Source organism: Triturus cristatus, chromosome 11 (genome assembly GCF_964204655.1).
Source record: "Triturus cristatus chromosome 11, aTriCri1.1, whole genome shotgun sequence".
NCBI classification, from domain to species: domain Eukaryota; kingdom Metazoa; phylum Chordata; class Amphibia; order Caudata; family Salamandridae; genus Triturus; species Triturus cristatus.
In genome coordinates this window covers 959,034,154-959,049,112 of record NC_140594.1, presented here as the reverse complement: position 1 = coordinate 959,049,112, position 14,959 = coordinate 959,034,154, and positions in this window count along the sequence as shown.

Here is a 14,959-nt window from a genome sequence, read left to right as displayed (position 1 = left end):
CACTATACTTGCACATCATTAAAACTATTGGATATTCCTAAAGATTATTTTCATACTTTAAGTACTACTTGAACATCTATGGGTCTTTGATTCTCCATATGTTTTTGGCCCACAGAAGATGAACAGTGGGATTTATAAAGGGAATAGATGAATTGAACAGGAAAACAGCATTTGTGTAAATGACCTTTCCATCCACTCATAAAGTAGCTGGACAAGATATATTGATCCTCGTCAGATCTGTTACATAATGGACCCATTTAATTAATTGAAGTTTAGTGAAGAGATGGCATAAATGAACCTATCAACAGAATTCTCCCAGATAAAAGTGAACGTACCTTTTATTAAGTTAATTAAATTTCAGGCACATGAGGCAAGTATAGTAAGTGCACAGGGTATGCCCAGATGTGGGTCCCAAGCTCACTGTGCCACTGGATTCAAGCTGGACTGGCTGATGAGGGCTGATACCCTGAAATCGGCCCCAGGATGCTTTTTTCTGGTCCAAGGAGGACCTGGATTGGCAGTTTAGGTTGGACTGTTTACTTGAGAGCAGGGTCAAGACTGATTGCATATGGCTGGATCTAAAATGCGGTGGGATGGTAAGTAAAAAAATGATGGGTTGAACCCAGATCTCTTGTCTGGGGGTGAATGCTTGATTTATTCTTCATTCCGTCCTTCATTTGTGTGCCTTTCACTTTCTTAAAAGTGGCATTTCTAAAAAAAATAGTGATGTAAAATCAAACTAGGCCAGTAAGCAGGATTTATCACTAACATTCTAAACATACCAAACATGACAACATACTACTTTCAGATCAGGAATTACCACTTAAATATATATATATATATAAGGGAATTCCTAATGCTAGCCTATGAGAGGAGTAGGCCTCACAGCAGTGAGACACAAAATACGCTGCTTGGCACTACCAGGGCATGCCACACAATAAAGGCACATGTTCTCCTATTTACTTACACAGCACCTTGCTCATAGGGCTACCTAGGGCCTACCTTAGGGGTGACATATGTGTTATACAAAGGGAAGTTTAAGGCTTGGCAAGTAATATTAAATGCCAAGTTAAAGTGGTAGTAAACTGCGCACATAGACCCTGCAGTGGCAGGCCTGAAGCAGGTTTGAAAGGCTACGTTTCTGGGTGGCACAAGCAGTGGTGCAGGCCTACTAGTAGCATTTAATGCACTGGGTATATGGGATACCACTGTCCACAATACTTACATGTAAATCAAATATGCCAAACAGGTGTAAACCAATTACACCTTGTTTAGAGGAGGGAGCACATGCACTTTAGCACTGATTAGCAGAGGTAAAGTGCCCAGAGTCCTAAAGCCACCAGAAAGAAGGTCTAAAAAATAGATGGTCGAAGGTAAAAAGGTTTGGGGATAACCCTGCAAAAAGGGCCATGTCCAACTTAAACTATTTAACATCTCTGTTTGATTTTCAGTGAAAGTATTGCTAGTCGTCCTTCTGAACCCATTCCTGGTTACTGTTAAGTGGCCAGCAGAGGGCATCTTGTGACTTATTGGTGATAGATTTAGAGAATTTTTGGGGACTATAACCTCACCTCCAGATGATAGAGAGCAGAGAGAAGTGCTACCACATGGTAAAGATTGTGCCTGAGCATGAGAGCATTTTTTTCTGTTGTTAAATTGTCCCATTAAGATCACTTCAGACATAGCTGAGTTGGTACTTATAGGATTTATTTCATCCTATGTGCTGAATCCTTAAGATGCATGTGTGATCCCTATATAGCAGTAGCGGCCTTTACAAAAATTCTATTTTATCAGGTCAATTAATTTCCTGCCAGGATCTGGAAGCACCTGTACAGTTCAGAGGGGGCTAAGCTAGGTCTTTAGAATCTGTGTTTGTTATCCCAGTGAGATACAACCCAAGTAGCAAAGTAAACTGCTGCTTTTCAGAGGGTTGGGCTTGTTCAAGTTTGATTTCTTAGTTTTAATTCTGCATGCATAGTTTACATATTTTTAGGGAAGGCTTTTAAAATATTATTGTGAAGATTTATACTCAGGAAGTCTCATGAGTGTGTATTTTGGGTCTGGATGTACGAAAATGAGTAACAGACTTTGGGGCATATCAACAAGCAGGCGATAAAAAATTATCGCCGCTTATGCGTCCGTTTTCGGCCGAAAAGCAGCGATAATTTTATCGCCTAATCAGCAAGGTCACGCTAACGCGTGAAACCTTGCTTTAGCGTCAGGATTCCTAACGCCCAGCTTTGCATCTCTAATAAGATGCAAAGTGGGCGTTCCTGACCTGGCATGACAGGAGAAATGTCGCTAAGCAACATTTCTCCTATCAGCAAGCCTAACGCTATGAAGCATAGCGTCAGGAAAAGTAGCGATAACCCCCGTTTTCGCTAGTTTCCTTACGCCTGCTTCAGGACTGACTTAGCCATGATATCCGATGGAAGGTGGATATCATGGCTAAATTTGTGAGTCCCTATCAACTAGCTAACGTGAGATTATCGCTGGGTTTCCAGCGATAATCTCACGTTAGCCAGTTAGCGCCAGGATTTTTATCGCTGAGGAGATAAGCGTTGCTAATAGCACGCTATCTCAGCGATAAAAATCGGCGCTAGGCGGCGATAATTATCCGAGCGCTAAGTGCGCTCAGCGATAATTATCGCCGGCTGTTGTTGATATGCCCCATATTGTCTAACATAAATACTTTGTCCAAAATATTGCTACATTGGGGGTAGTGATTCTATTATTACCTCGAAAAGACATTTTTATAAACCTGTACAGGGCACCTAATTTTTTCAAATGTATGCTTAGCTCAACTGTTTGGATTTGAAACTGTGCCTTAACATCATTAAGTTATTTGGCGATGTGGTTCCTTGTCTCTCTCGGACTCATTAGTTTTGGTTTTATGATTTGCACTTTTTACATTTGTATAGCAAATCATTTTGGAGATAAAACAGGAGTGAGAATATTTGAAATTCTAGGCTTTTCGATTACGCGAATAAAAAAAAGAATGCAAGTGTAATGTTTCTAGAAAGTTCTTAGCCGGGTGAGCATTTCTAATTTTGTAGTATAGTGCATATTTTAAATTTGCATGTGTAGTTTTCATCGGGCGTCTGTAGATAGAAACTTTATTTCGGATAAAAAGTATTGATGCATGCGAGTAAATTAGCCCATGTGCATTCGATTTATAGTTGTAATAAACTATCTAACCCAAAAAGACATTTATTTCAACATTCAGGAGCTCTTAATTGGGCAATAAACATGAATTAGTACAAGCGACCCTTCAAGTCTCAAATGAAATATAAACTTATGTTTTCAAAGGGCAAAAAAGTATAAGTAACACATAAAACATGGGAACTAACTTTCGAACGCTAAGCCAATGAGGACACTTTTCTAAGAAGTAAAAGAAATAAACTGCCAAAGTTTGTTGAGTATACAAATTAAACGTGGTGTAATAATGCTGGCAAACGGAGCATACAGCACTGTACAACTAAGGTTGCCATAACTCTAAATTTAGCTAAATGTCACGTTACAATTCTTAGGTAGTTTTTTATATCAAACCATTGCATTCTGGGAACTGTAGTGTGTGCTTGATTTGACTGTATTGGCTAACACACTTGACAGCAATGATTTCCAAAAGGAGAGGCCAGGGTGAGAAAAATGTGCACTATGAAAGGACAGAGTGACGTGCAACCCCTACAGTAACATATGCTGGGCCTGTAGAGATGGCGGCGAGTGGCCGTTCTGCAAATATATGATTATGAGAGAACCAAGGATAGAATTGACATGCAGGTCTGAGTGCTTAATTTGTAAAATAATAAGTGCCGGGGCTCTTGTCAGGATTCCACTGCACACATTGCCCCCGCTATGCTGCCAACGATAGAAACAACACAAGTACTAACCATCAAACTCCCACAAGTGTGACTATTCAGACTATTTCAGGCCCCCAAAGCTATAAGGATGGCTCGGGAGGCAGGTAATAGTCATTTTAATGTCTATTGAATGAATAATTACCTGTTGTTGTGGTCATCTTCAAATTAGCCAGACAGCGACACCTTGTGGCAGCTGTCACAAGCGCTAGTTCTGGGAATTAAGAGCAGGTTCGAGCATCGGAAACCACTGCTAAAACTAAGTACTGGTTGCAAATACCACCTCCAGCTGATGAGGTAGGGATAATTTGCAGCTTATTTCACCAATTGAAGTTAAGGACCTTAACCGAATCAGACTATATCAGGAGTCTTCTGTACAGGTAATTCACTGACTCGAGCAACGAAAGAAACTCCACCATTAAAAAGTCAGCACCTGCAACACTCCTCTGGAGCATATACCCATGGCTGTCAATTCTATAGACCCGGCCCTGAGAAATAAGTGCCGGTGCTTAGCACCGGAAAGCACCGGCACAAATACACTTGCAGGTGTTCATTACAAAAAAAGGCTGGAATGATATACGAGCGGAATCTGAAGTCTGTCAACCCCATGTAAAAGTGATTTTTCCAAGCAGGGGCTAATGATTGGACGGGTATAGACACTACTACTTTCTTTACTTTATATTTGTCTTCGTCCACAGAAAGTCTAAATGGATGGGAAGCATGAAGCCTACTTCTCTCTATCAGCAAATAGGCTCGCATCCATCTGCCTGTCAGCCCGTTCGTCCCTTTGCCTGTCCCTCCAACCCATCTGTCAGTATGTTGCTGCGTGTGTGTTGTCTGACTGTAGGCATGTTGTGTGGGACCGTATATGTGTGCATGGTGTCTCATACATATAATGACCTCTGTTTGGCGAAGGCTGCAAATTGAATGGTCTGTGCACCTTTGTGCATGTAGGTCTGGTGGTCTGTGTGCATGTATGCATGGCGGCCTGTGTGCATGTATGCATGGCGGTCTGTGTGCATGTATGCATGGTGGTCTGTGTGCATGTATGCATGGCAGTCTGTGTGCATGTATGCATGGCGGTCTGTGTGCATGTATGCATGGTGGTCTCTGTGCATGTATGCATGGCGGTCTGTATGCATGTATGCATGGTGGTCTGTGTGCATGTATGCATGGCAGTCTGTGTGCATGTATGCATGGTGGTCTGTGTGCATGCATGCATGGTGGTCTGGGTGTGTGGGTCCTTTGATTCGGTTGGTCTCTGTGCTGTGGATCTGCATATCTATTAGTTCATGTGGATTGAGGAATGCAGGTTTGCTGCTTTTCCCCCATCTGTGCATCGATGACCCTTGGTAATGTGTGCATAAAAGACACGTGACTCCGTAATCATGCTCCATAAGCAAATAAACCAATGGCTTTGTCAATGCTCTTTGTAAAATGTCTCACACCTGTGGAGGCAATGAGGTGGGATTTCTGTTTTATCTACAGCTCTGCAGCTCTCCCTGATTTCAACTAGGCAAGGAGACCAGCACATTTCCCACTAAACAATGATGAGTGGGCGGAGGTCTCATTTGTTTTTCTGTTGTTGGGATCTAAGGATTCTTTGCTTGAGCAATGATTATCTTTGCTATCACTAGTTATAAAAGAGCCCAACAGTTTAAAGAATACTTGCACAGGCAACAAATACATGATAGAGCGTATGAAATTTTGCTCTTTCATGTGTAGGGATGCATTATAATCGTGGTTAGTCTGCAGCCAAATATAATCTTGTCGGGCTAACAGTCAACGTAAACGGGAGTGAAGCAAGAATATTTATCCGAGTGTTAGAGAGGTCTTCATGTAATCAAGGTATTATCGTAGTAAATGTATGTATTTAGTTGAATTATTTATGTGTGAACTGCATTTATGACTAATAAAATTTCATATAAAACTCATCTAATGTGTGTATTAGCAATTCATATATTTATCCATATTATACGCAGGTTTTTCTCTTCGGTTAGCTGGATCGGGTAGGCCTGACTTTCGTTTCTCCCTGTTTGCTCTAATTGATACTATTAAATAGAGTTATGTGTTCATGGAAAGTTTCTTTAACGTTTTGTTGCAGGTGCAAGAATTCATTCCCATTATTTAGAATAGTGTCTTTGTGTTAGGGGATAGACAGACTTAGGGGCATATCAGCAACGAGACGATATAAAATTATCCCCGCTTTTGCATCCGTTTTCGGGCGAAAAGCGGCGATAATTTTATCGCCTAATCAGCAAGGTCACGCTTTCGCGTGAAAACTTGCATTAGCGCCCGGATTCTTAGCGCCCAGCTTTGCATCTCTAATGAGATGCAAAGTGGGTGTTCCTGACCTGACATGACTGGAGAAATGTCGCTAAGCGATATTTCTCCTATCATCAAGCCCCACGCTATGAAGCATAGCGGCAAGAAAAGTAGCGAGAACCCCTGTTATCGCTACTTTCCTTTCGCCTGCTTCAGGACTGACTTAGCCATGATATCCTATGGAAGGTGGATATCATGGCTAAGTATGTGAGGCCCTATCATCAAGCTAACGCCAACCTTCGTGAGATTATTGCTGGGTTTCCAGCGATAATCTCACGTTTGGCAGTTAGCGCTAGGATTTTTATTGCTTCTGAGATAAGCGTTGCTAATAGCACGCTATCTCAGCGACAAAAATCCACGTTAGCCGGCGATAATTATCCTAGCGCTAAGTGCGCTTAGTAATAATTATCGCCGGTTGTTGCCGATATGCCCCTTCGGGAGGAGAGGATGTCTTTGAACAAGCAGAGCTCATAATGAAGGAGGATGTCTTCCATGTCTGGAAGCCCTGGCAACCAAGGTCATCGAGTAAGAGCCTTGACGTAGTATTGCTTCATGGAAAACTACCTACAAGAAGGTGTTCGACTGGATGAAATAGTCATGTGATGTAGTTGTGGGTGTGGTTTTCGACTTTTGATTTAAGGCTACGGACAGAGCCTGGGGGAAGTTCTGCCTGACTAGGAGAGGGAAGAGCGTCTTAGAACAGGCTCTGAAGCTTTATGCTTTATGACCCATTCAACATGAATGTGCTTCTTAGGGAGTCTTCACGTGCTGACACCTTTCTGGGGCCTGCCTGGGCATGCTAAGTAGGGATGCCATGATAGAGATAGTGTAGGGACAGATAACACCTTTGCATATTATTCATTAATGAAGAAGACCCTGGATGTGTTTTCCATGATCGTTTGCGTTTTAATTTTGGAATTGGCTATTATATGCATGTTGCACAGACTAAATTTGTTCATAGATTTGGCTTTATATCAGTGTCCTTTTATCTTTACACTCTCATTTTGAGGTGTTTGTATGTCCAATTGTTTCTGGCTTTATAATAAATAATAATAATTTGAATTAGTTGTCTGTGTTCCTTTGGAAGTCATGAGCGAAGTTAAAGTATAATTGGTTATGAACTATTTCTCCCCTCCACACTTATATAGCAGGCAAAAAGAGGTCATCGGCCAGAGGGGGGTTCCTGACTAAAACTAGAGGAAAAGATCCTGGTTCCATCATATATTAAGTGAGCTGCTGTGAGATAGCATCCTCTTTCCAATTCATTGCATTTCCAATTGTTAGCTTTTATGGTGATATGTTGGTCCTTTTAGTTTGCAACAACAGTTGTTTGTCAGTTTATATGTATATTCCTATTCATTAATCTAGTTATTAAGATGTTTTATAAAGCATTATGTGTCCCTTTTTATGTTAACTGATCCCGCTTGATGGAATGGAAATACAGCTTGATGACAGACAGGGTTGTTCGGTCTGACAGGATGATGGACTGTGTTGAATCTTTGATTTTGACGCCATTTTTGTTTGTTAAATTCAGTCAAAGGCATGTATCAATAGTTCTCTTTTCAAAGATTGCCTCTAAGACTTGGGATTAGATTTAGGTTTTACATTCTGAAGTGCATTTAAAATGTTTTGGTGCAGGGCAGCTCCGCACGGAATCTTGCTGTGTTGCTCTGAGTAAAAAAAAAGGTCAAGAATGCGCCTTATCTACAAGACACTGTGCATTCCTGGCACACAATGGGCTGCCATGCGCCAATGTAGGCATACTTGCAGCATGGTGCAAGGGTGTTTGATTTGTAGGAGTGACGGTTTTTGTGCAGGAAGCAACACCTTCCTGCACAAAAACAATCACAAGAGGCTTTTTCCTCTTTAATGGGTCATATTTACAGAGAAATAGCACAGCGCTGCAAGCAATTTATCAGTGCCACACTGTTCCATTTGAAAAACACATGGATGCATCATATTCACAAGAATACGGCGCACTCGGGGTTTTTCCCCTGCGCGGCGCTAAAGCTGCCTGCTGCCAAATCCGACACCCTTGCAAGGGTAACTGCATTGCAGGAATGATTGTTTATGTGCAGAAAGGGACACCTACATGCACATAAACAATTGTTAAAGGCAATTTGCACCTTCTATGTATGCTGCAGGATGCAGCACATATAGAAAGAGCAAAAAACAAGGAGAAATAAGAGTAGTTCTCATTGTTCCACTCTAGCACCTGCTTTTCAGTGGAATTAGTTTTTGGCAGTTCCTCAGATTTACAGATCCTTGTAAATCGGGAGCAGCATCAAAAAGCAATAGGTGTTGTGGTGAAACGCCCACTGCAACACCCATTGCATGCCACTTTCACGCAAAGTGATGCGTGACACAGCCTGTATGTACAAAGCCATGAAAAACCACACAGGGAGGCTTTGTGTAGCCTTGTAAATATGAGCCGGCACACATCGTCATTGGAGCATCAACAAAAGTGAGACTTCCGTGGCTCTTGGGGTTTGCAACTATGCCCCACTGTGTGCTGCAGAATGAGAACCACGATTCAAGTCAAGACCGTATCTAGAGGATGTAGAATCGCTGCAACCCCAAGGAACCACGCAAGGTGAGTAAGTAGGGACCGCATAGAGGACAGGTATAGTGTGGGAACACGACTGCGTGCTCTGTGCAATTCTATGGGAGAGTCATGGTTGGAGTTTTGACGTTTAAGGACCCTTCCCCGTGGACTTCGAAGAAACCCTGTGGAAGTTAAGAGGTTGGAGAGCCACCCCACCCATGGATACCAAAGTACCAGAGTTACCTATCCCAGGGAAGCCGGTTGCATAGGTCTGAAATGGTATCAGAAATCGTTGTCGAACCCAATGGACGGCTTCAAAGAAGAGCCGCTGCTGGAAGGAAGAAAAGTGTCCAATGGAACCTAAAGGTGGATTCTGGTTGAAGAGTACCTGACAGCAGAGGGGACAGAGTCTGGTTCACTCAGGAATGACCAGGGGTTTATTTGCAAATGCTAGGTTCCCCATTGGTATGTTTCGGGGTAGCCAGCTACATTACAGGGGCTATTAGATGCAGAAACCAGGTGTAGTTTTTCGGGTCCCTCCCTCATTTTTAATTTTGTTTGACAGTTGGAGAATGTGGACTAATTTATTAATTTTGGTTTTAGGAAGACGTATAAATTGAATAATTTCTGGGCTGACATACTTTTTATTGTGATTGTTTGCCAATTATATTGTTCGATTAATTATATATGAAATATTGTTAACTGTGTTATTTGGTTTTGTCTGAATGGATTTTGTAGATTATTGTAACTGTAACTATTTGCTACCTGAAATTTCGTCGTATGCTTTGATGGTTTTAAAATTTTTAACCGAATAAAGCTATTGCTGACTTGCTGACTGACCAGGGGCTCAGTAGATGAATGCCCACCGATGTCGCGTGATTCAGGGGCATTGAGGGGGCTCTTGACTCCGCAGCCAGCGGGACCAGGAGATATCAAGTACAACCAGGAGCTGGATACAAGCTTTCCCACAAAGGATGTCGAGTACTGAGGTGTTGGTGTGCAGCTGGAGCACCAGCAAGCCTTTCCAACAGCAACTCATGCAGAAGGTCAAGGAAGGTTACGGTTCGGACCAGCAAGGTCCAGGAGACTCACCAAACACAGGGGATTCAGGACATGCCTGGAGCAACCAGGAAAGCCCAAGAAAAGCAATGTTGACCCTCAAATTGACTCACTGGCTGGAGGCACAGGAATCGCGAGAGGACCTCAAGAAGTTTCATCAAACAGCAGCCCATGGAGCACTCAGTGTGAGGAGGCCAGAGTTTTTGGTAGGAAATAGTGCCAGAGGTTGGGACTATTCAGAGCCCAATGCACTTGCTCGGGATACGCCAACAAGCATATGCACTTGCAAATGATTGTGGTGCACAGAGGTGTGGGTATTGCAACCCCCACAAGGGATTCTGGCCTCAAACTTGGCAAGAGGGCAGCTGGGACCTTGAGGGATGTGCAAACCTACCTCCTGTGTTGCCGGAGCCTTTAGAGTCTGTAGGTGCTCAGGATCAGCAGACCGGTCAGTTGTGATGTGGTGCCTGCAGTTGCAGGGGAGTGACTCCTTCACTGCAAGGCAGATATCCTCAGTTGTTGTTGATGCTCCACAGGTCTTGCATGGAGCCCATATGGTGCACAGGCACAGACGATGCTTCGGACTGAGAGGGAGACTAAGTTAAGCCAAACAAAGTCCAGCGAAGTCCAGAGTGTCTAGATGGTCGAAGGTCAGTGGTTTCTGGTTCAGAATCTTGTCCACGTTTAATCTAGGGTTCTAAAGCCAGGTAAGCCCTTTTGTACCCATGGGAGAGGGTTGGACAGATTCAGAGGACCCTCCCAGGGGAAGGTCTGGACAGTGGGGAGATTACTCCCATGTCCTTTGTCCAGTTTCACACCAGATCAGGAGCCAACGGCTCCAAGGACTGGTTTGAACTGGACTATGCACAGGGACACCAAATGTGCCCCTCATGCAGACTTTTAGTCGTTGGCAAGCGCACCCACACAGCCCTAATACACTAAATCCTTGCTGGAAGGTGGTCACACCTCCCTGTGACAGGATGCCTATCATTCTGCCTTCCCCTGCTCGAGCTTGGCTCAGCAGCAGGAGGACCGAAATGTGTCTCTGGTCGTCAGCAACCATTTTGTGCTGTCCGGGACTGGAAGGCTGGTACCGGGAACACCAGGGACCCAACGAAGCTTGTTTCTGAAGGGTGGAATCAACTGGTGTGGGGGTATGATTCCACAATATTTGACACCAAACACAATATGGTTACTTTCAGCCGTTTTAGAGTTGGTCATAACGCAGTCGCATAATGCCACTCTGTAAGTCGTAAATGGCTGATGCACTGACAACCCGGGAGAAGGGACTTCGTAGGATGCAGGGGTGTCCTGCTCATGCAGTGGCACCCTCTCACTTAGAACCAAGCACCCTGCCTTCAGGATTGTTAAGGCCTGCTATAGGCGTGACTTATAGGTTTTAAGTGCAGTGACCCTTAGATATAGTAAGCCTATATCTTAAGCAAGTGCCTTACCCCTCCTGCTCCTTCTCTTGGAAGACCCTTTGTTCATTATTTCAGGATACAAGGCCCGTTCAGTGTTAGCCAGTTTGGCCTGTGACCTGGTCACAGCAAACATATCTGCAGTGATGCCCAGCATTGCTGCATGAGTCCTTAACTCTACCTCAGCCCAAGCTGAAGTTTCCAAATCATTGTCCAACAAACACTCTACTGGTAGTTCTGAGCCAACCACAACTTTCTTAGGGCCAGTTACCCCTCCCCAGCTCAAATTAACAACTGCCAAGGAATGGTCAGTCCTGACATTGTTTGCATTGGTCACTTGGTACATATCTCCAAGTGTGATTTGTTCAGGGGCCACAAGATCTTTTGTCACCAGAGTGACACTTGCACTGTGTCCATGTATGCCATGGCCTCCTTACCATTGATCAAAGGCTGCTGTCCGTATTTGCCCAGGTTACTGGGACTGAGAAATAATGTGGCAAGATCCATGCCAACTTCACAGAGAAGCACAACCTGACAGAGAAGCACAACCTGACCTGGAGTTCTAACTAGGCCAGAACCCATCTCAGAGCCCAAGGTTAACCCCACTAATACCTTGTTCCCTGTACCACTACTTGAACTTGTGCTAGGGGGCACAGTTGCCTTAGTGACAGTGGTGGTAGGTGGATTTTCCTTGGCTTTTGAACAATCAGCATCTCTTGTCCAATGTGTTTTTCGTTTACAGAGAGAACGCCAAGGTTTCTTTTTGCCTTTACCTTTGTTAGATTGTGTCTCCACCCCAGATGCAGGATTTTGGGGCCCTGATAAAGACTGTTTTTGATCTTTACTAAGGGTGGGCATCAAATTCCGTTCCGCTTGCGGAATTGCGATATTTTGACATTTTCGCGTTCCGCGGAGAGCGCGAAAATGCCAAAATTTCCACTATTTGGCGCGTTGCGAAGATTTTTTTCATGTTCGTGCTTTGAAAAGGCATTCTCGCCCGCGCGATCGCCTTACCGGGATCCCTGCGTTCGCCGACGAGTTTTCCAATCTGTTCGCGTGCGTCACGAGATGTTGATAGCCGGTCGCACTATCCCGTGAGAGTTCGCGATCACGTCATTCTCCTCGCCATCAGACACCGCGAGGAGCCTGCGATCGCGAACATGTCATTTTCCACGGCGAGAGAGAGCGTGAGGTCGCAAACACGTCAATCTCTACCGCGACAAAGACCATGAGATCGCGAACACGTCATTTTGGACGCGTCATCGACATCCGGCGGAAGTGTGGTGAAGGTCGCGATCGCGAACACGCCAAATTTTCAATTTGGAGAAGAATATTAACTCTAGCTGCATAAAACCTTCTCTAAATGATGATTTGGATGGAAAAAACTCCTCTGATTGACATTGGGCTGTCCTTTTTTGAGCAAGGAGTCCTTTTTAAAAAAAACCTTTTGGGGGGGGGGGAGGGAGGAAGTGCCACAGAGTCTCCAACTTCCTGTTCCTCAGGCTCCTGCTTTGTCCATCTCCTGTTCATTCTGCCTTTGGATTTCAGCTGGAAGGATCACTCTTTGTGTCTGCTGCATCAATATCATTGGATTTGAGGACTTTTGAATTTGATATTTTACAAGTAAGTTGGTGTTGTGTCTGTTTGATTGGGGACATTGCAGTTGCTGCAACTACAATTTTGGTACTTATCATTCTTTTTTTTAAATAGTTGGGGGTAGCCAGTAGGCCCAGAGCTAGTCATGGGTGGGTGCATGATGAAGCAACTGTTCCTTTGGTGTGTGTTGAATGTTTTTCAAACATCATTTAGGGCATGAATGGCATTGGATTGAGTTGGAAAATGTGTTTTTTGGGGGGTATTTCTGTTTTTGGGGGGTGTTAAAGAAATGCCTTTGTTGTGTGTGCTGGTGTGTTGGTGTGCACCCTGCAGACCTTGTTTTGCCCTGTGGATTTTCGTTTTTGCCTTTTATTGCATTCTAAAGGCACAGCAGTGTGGTTTAGCATGCATATTTTGCCTGGCTTCTTTATAGGCCTTTTGGCAGTTCATTGTTTGCCAGGCCTCCAGCTTTGCGAGTGTCCATGTGGCTGTGGGCCTTTTCTGGTGGAAGTTATTAGTGTGCTGCTTTTGTCATATATAGGCCTGCATGGTATTCCTTTGTGGCCTAGGCTTCTTGTTGTGGGCCTGGCCATGAGGCTGGCAGCCATTTTGAAGGCAGGCAGTGTATTTTTTGCAACAGGCTTGCATTGTCTGTCTTCTGTTTCTTGTAGTTGGGTGATCCGGGCGGCCATTTTGAAGCCTAGGCCTGCAAGCTTGTGTGGCCTTGTGTGCCCACGGGCCTGCCTTCATCCAGTAGGCTCAGAGCAGGTAGCCACAAGTGCATTAAACAAGTGTTTATCTGTGTGTTTTGTTGAATTTAAACATCATTTAGGGCATGGATGACATTGGATTGAGTTGGAAAATGTGTTTTTTGGGGGGTATTTCTGTTTTTGGGGATGTGTTAAAGAAATGCCTTTGTTGTGTGTGCCTGGTGTGTTGGTGTGCACCCTGCAGACCTTGTTTTGCCCTGTGGATTTTCGTTTTTGCATTTTATTGCATTCAAAAGGCACAGCAGCGTGGTTTAGCATGCATCTTTTGCCTGGCTTCTTTTATAGGCCTTTTAGCAGTTAATTATTTCCCAGGCCTCCTGCTTGTTGCTTGTGAGTGTCCATGTGGCTTGTGGCCTTTTCTGGTGGGAGTTAATATGGGCCTGCATGGTTTTCCTATTGGCTTACTGCTTTCATCCATCCCCTTTGCCAGCAGCAGCTCCCTTCCATTACATTTGTATTTTTTTGGTTGTTCTTATTCTTTCCTATCCTTCCTGAGAGTGTAGTGTGTGTAGACTGTACACAGTAAGTAGTATACCATAGCCCTTGTTGCCAAAGTCTCACAAATGGCTACACTATATCTTCTATTTTTTTTTTTGTACTAGTAATAATTGAACCACAACAACAAATGCAACATTTCACTGATGTTCTTCTCCTGGCTTATTTGCTTTTAGGTGCACAAACAGACACAGGAGGAGGTAACTATCAACATCATCAGTTGTACTGCCAGACAGAAGTCCTGCTGCGCACCACATCATGTCCAACTGTGACCACAGACATCTCTGCAACTTGTGCACCTGCGTCCTGTCTGACTTCAGAAGAAAATGGGCCCAAAGAAAGGTACCAGGTCCTCCAATACGAAGAAAGTTGCGTGTGAGAAGAAGGAACAGAAAAAGCAAGAGGCACTAACCACGACTGGTGTGCCGGCAAATGTGTTTTTTGGGACCAAAAAACACACGCCTGCAGCATCGTTGTCCAGCGGGAGCCAAGCTGGGAGCAGCACATCCCCACCAGCGGGCCAACCCCACCAACCTAGGCCCAAGCCCATGAGTGTCGCAGAGGTAGCCAGTCTACTAACGAGCAGCGATGTTGAAATGTCAGTATCGCAAAGTAGTACACAATCAACGCATGCAGAAACTCAGCAGATAAGTCTGCAGCAGCAGACGCAGCTGCAAGAACAGCAGCAGCAGGCGCAGCTGCAAGAACAGCAGCAGCAGGCACAGCCGCAAGAACAGCAGGAGCCGCAAGAACAGCAGTGTAGGAGAGTAGGGTCTGCTTTCTATGTTCACCCCCACTTTTTGCTTTTTGCTTTACTGGTTTTCGACTTAGATGTGGCTGTGGGCCTGCTAATCAGACCCACAGCCCTGCTGTTCTCTCTCTAAATTAATA